The sequence below is a fragment of the Littorina saxatilis genome, linkage group LG4 (genome assembly GCF_037325665.1).
Source record: "Littorina saxatilis isolate snail1 linkage group LG4, US_GU_Lsax_2.0, whole genome shotgun sequence".
NCBI lineage: Eukaryota > Metazoa > Mollusca > Gastropoda > Littorinimorpha > Littorinidae > Littorina > Littorina saxatilis.
In genome coordinates this window covers 54651353-54656352 of record NC_090248.1, presented here as the reverse complement: position 1 = coordinate 54656352, position 5000 = coordinate 54651353, and positions in this window count along the sequence as shown.

Below are 5000 nucleotides of genomic sequence, written 5' to 3'. Positions count from 1 at the left end.
AGTCTGCACACAAATTTGACTCTGAGAAATAAATCTCTCGCCGAACGTGGGGACGAACTCACGCTGACAGCGGCCAACTGGATACAAATCCAGCGCGCTACCGACTGAGCTACTACATCCCCGCCTACATGTTCTTATTCTAGCTCTCCGCCTTTCCCTTTTTGCATGTCTACCTGGATGGTTGACTGTCTGTCTGCATGCCTGCTTGCCTTTCGCTTTCTGCTTCTATTTGTTTGTGTATGTGCTCCTGCCTGCTGACCAGTCTCTGTTTGTTTATCTGTCTGTCTGTCTGTCTGTCTGTCTGTCTGTCTCTGTCTCTCTCTCTGTCTCTTTCTCTGTCTCTTTCTCTCTCTCTCTCTCTTTCTCTCTCTCTCTCTTTCTCTCTCTGTCTCTCTCTTTCTTTCTCTCTCTCTCTCTTCCTCTTTCTCTCTCTCTCTCTCTCTCTCTCTTTCTTTCTCTCTCTCTCTCTCTCTCCCTCTCTCTCTCTCTCTCTCTCTCTCTCTCTCTCTCTCTCTCTCTCTCTCTCTCTCTCTCTCTCTCTCTCTCTCTCTCTCTCTCTCTCTCTCTCTCTTGCCTAGGCATCCGAACCTTTGCCCAAACATATTGTGGAAAAATATCAATATTTATTTGGTGCTGAAATATAGTATAGTAATGCCATAATTCCCATCACCTTGCAGTGAATAGTTATTATTTGATTTAAACAAACACACACACCAGTGCAAGGGAGCCTTGAACAAAACACTGAACATTTTTCTTCTTTTGTTTTCGATACCCTCGCGTCACTTTACCCGCTAAGACAGAACAACGCACGCACTGTACGGACGCTGCACGTGAACAAAAGCAGACATAATAATATATCCACCGCAGCGATAGACCATGGTTATACAGCGTGCCAGGCGCAGTCATGCGACGGGGGCAATATTATTCATACGCAGCAAGAGATGCACTAAAGCCCTGCCAAGGAAACCTGAGATTATTGTTTCGGCTTGTCGAGCTATCACGGAAGAACGCAGGCGGAAAAGTAATTGATTCAATCTCGGCGAACTTTTGCATGTGTACTTGGTTCACCGCCGTTTATTTTGTTTGTGTGTGAGAGGAAAAACACCGTTAACCTGGGGACTACAAACCGTTATGCACTCTTTTGTGTGCACATTTTTGATATATATATATATACAAGTAACAAGGATTTCGCCAAAAAAACAGGTTTCAAATCGCTGAAAACTTTGCCTTATTTATCCTTGAATCATCCCTGATGAAATGACTTGCTACAGCTGACTTGTAGCAAGGTTTCAAGAGAATTACGCAGAAAAAAAAGAAAAATAGGCATTGTTGAGAATGCAATCAAAGGTCTTTGTTCCAAACTCTATAAGTTACTCTTTAAGGATGAGAGGAACAGGACTCTGTCTTTAAAAGAAGAACACCTTTTCTTGCCCACAGTTATAAGTCTTGAAAATTGAAGGATTGGCGCGAGATTTTTTCTCCAGCAATCTTATGAACTCTGAGATAAATCTTTTAGACTTTCACCACAGGGTCAAGAAATGGAGACTGAATAAATGTCGAAGGCCAAGCTGAGGTGGCATTATTTTGGCAAGCGTAAAGTTTGTAGCCTTCACCGACAGAAAACAAGAAGTAGGTCAAGAAAAGATTTTCTGTCATCTGTGCACTTGGGATTTGGTGTAATGGGGAAAAGAAATACAAATGCCACGTTGTACAGCATGCCAAGACTAGAATCTAAATCGGTTTTCGGTTGACAAGTGCAGTGCAGTGCAGTCAGTTATAGGGCGTTCTTGTGATGCTGACACTAAGAAGATCGTGCATGCACTTTACAGGACGCAAAAAAATGGAATCAAAGAACAGCATTGATGTCATTTGTCATCCTGAGGGCCCCGGATGTGTCAGTTGAAAGCATCTTAGCAGCGAGCATTAGTGACTCAGTTTCTGTTGACTTCAGCCTTACAGTAATTTGGCGAAGCTCAATGTCAGTAACATAAGCTAGAAACTTTTACTTTCAACGCTTTCTGTTGTTGTTTGTAAAACAACAGTTTGTATTTCGTTGTTTAGCAACTAAGAATAATAAAAAAAACACGAAATAGCGGAAACAGCAGATGCGAAATGTATCCCTATATATATACATCAATATCCCATGACCTCCCTTCTTTGTCTCTGTTACTTCAGTATGGGTATATAAAATTATGTTGTATTTTTATAGCTCAATAAATACATCATGGACTCCAAAAAATATATGATAGTGCAGATTCCGATTTGGGCAAAGGACTACTTTCCTCCCGACCTTTGACCTCGCGCCGAACAATGTGACACATTTGTATGAAGTTCTAAAATCGTATTGCACGGCTCAGAAAACCATATCAGTTGCACGCAAAAATGAATCTCAGAACTGATCTGATGTATGAGATGCAATAAGCAAAAGTTTCTTTCATTATGAAAGCAATGCAGGTCGAAAAAAACGAACATTCAACTTACAAGATAACCAGATGCAAGCGAACCAAAACAAACACACGAGTACCCTCCCCTTGCATCGTTAGCAGACGACTTTTGAGAATCTGTCGGTAGTGTGTTTTGGTGTGCGCCTTCAGCTATCAAACATCGGCTGTTTCACGTGTTTTGCGAGCAAGTCTACTCTTTTGCCTGGCTCTGCAGTAAGTCCACATATTTTTCCGTAATCCAGTCATATTCCTTCAAAATGCAATCAATCGGCGGTGACAGACGTGTCGGTCGCGTTTTCCTCATACCCATACCAGTTTAAGTTCATCCATGCAAACACACTCGCAAAACAGTTTATCACGTAGATACATTTCAAATAGGGAGCAAATGGTTAAATCTAAACCTACATATTTGTTCCCTACAATTTGCTTCTCTGTCAATAAGCCTAATTACACACGTTCGAGAAAAACAACGTGGAATCGATTCTGAATCGAGTAAGCCAAATGGGTCCCAAACCCGTTTCGCCCGTTCTGCCGACCTGAAACGCAAAACAAAAGAATTGTGCGCTTCAACTAAATTAATTTCTATTCGACTTCATTACTTTCTTGCAACTTATGAACCTTTACTTAAAGCTTTTAAATGGTCTGAAAGTAGTGTTACCGCGTACTTATCGATGCACTCATTCGTTTTATTTTTTCAGCGACGGTCACTTAGTTTAAGGTTGCAAAAGGGCTAAGTCTCGCTGGCAACAGTTTTACCCTGCACAGATCGCAACAGTGCCGCTAGTAGTCTACACTTTGTGTTTGATGGTAGAATGGGATATATATACAGATTACAACACTCGTGGTTTTTTATATGGCTTGTATTTCAGTCAAGACCCAGCGGGAATATCAATCGAGAGCCACTCGCCAGAGGCTCGTGTCTCCCGATGATATTCATCCGCTGGGTCTTGACTGAAATACAAGCCATATAAAAAACCACTCGTGTTGTAACCTATACATATATATATATATTTATAATGTATATATGGGAAACTTGAAAGCTGTACAGGCGCAGTCTTTGGCACCGTCGGAGACTCATACTGAGTAAGGTACTTTACAGACAGAGAGGTCTACAGAGAGGAAACGGACAGACAGTTAGACAAGTGGACAAACAGACAGAATGATAGATAGACAGATCGTCAAACGTGTCTTTTGCTAAATAATCATCAAAAGCCAGCAAGAAATTAATAGAAAAGAAACAAACAAACAAACAAACAAACAAATACACAAGAAAACACACAAACAAACAATCAAAGAATTTACGAAAAGGGGAGCAAAAGTGTGTGAGAATAAACAATACAGAAACAAGCAAAAAATGCATCAGGTGCTGAATTTTCGCAGACAATTTCTCAGCTCTCTGCGTAGGAAGGGGTTAAAAAAAAAAGCACTGACAAAAAACTAATTTCCCCCAAGACACTTGAACTCAGTCGCACTGACTGAATTACAGCCCGCAGAGGTGAAAAAATATATGGTATCCTTGTACAGCGGAGCAGCTGCAGGCGACAATGCTATTTGGGGTTATTTTTTGTCTAGCTGTCTGTCTGTCTGTATGTCTGTTTTTGTCCAAGCTTGTCTATAATTATCATATTATGTGTCTGTATTCTTGCACATGCCTGTATGTATCTGTCTGCACATTTGGGGGCGCGGTAGCTCAGTTGGTAGAGGTAGAGCACTGGGCTTGTGATCTGCGGGTCACGGGTTCGAAGTCGGGCCGTGACGGAGACGGGTCAACTTTATAAGCAGACTCAGACCGTATTAGACCTCGCTCATTCTGCCGTAAGTGCAGGTTGCTAATTGATCTGAACACGCACACAGCTTGGTAGTGCGACTATGTTGCTGCTAGCTTTCTATTGGGAGGACGCGACCCGAATTTTCCAGCAATGGGTTAATTACAGTCACAACAATGAAACATGAAACTTAAACAAATCTTGTTTCTACACAGTCTCGCTCTCGCTACTTTTCCTTTCTCTCGCATCTGTCAGCCTATGTATTTCTGGTACCTTTTGTTCCTTTGTCGCTCTTTTTCAGTATTTCCCTGTCTCTCCCTTTGTTTATATTTTCATTGAATGCTGCTTTTGTGTACAGAGATGAATTTAACACTGCTTACAGTGCGAAACAGTCACAGTCTTGCCTTTAAAATGACACACTCACAACAGGTGTACCTGTACAGGTAACTGAGAGTTGAAGAAATATAGCATGTCCGGAAAGAATGCACTGTCACAAAAAATTGCTGTTGAGTGCCGCCCACGCACTCTCTCACGCTAGCTCGTAGGTTTTAGAAGGGGCACGTCTGTGCTGCCGCATGTAATCTTTGACGTTGTACGTTTTAATTAGGGGCCCAGCCTTGTAACTGTTGTTGTGCAAGCTTTTCTCAGATGTAGAGAGCTGAACGTTTGTGTGTGTGTGTGTGTGTGTGTGTGTGTGTGTGTGGAACTCTTGCTTGCAACCAACAAACCAACTGACAAAGGAATGAACGAAGGAACGAAGAAACGAATAAGCAAACCGACTTGTATATGT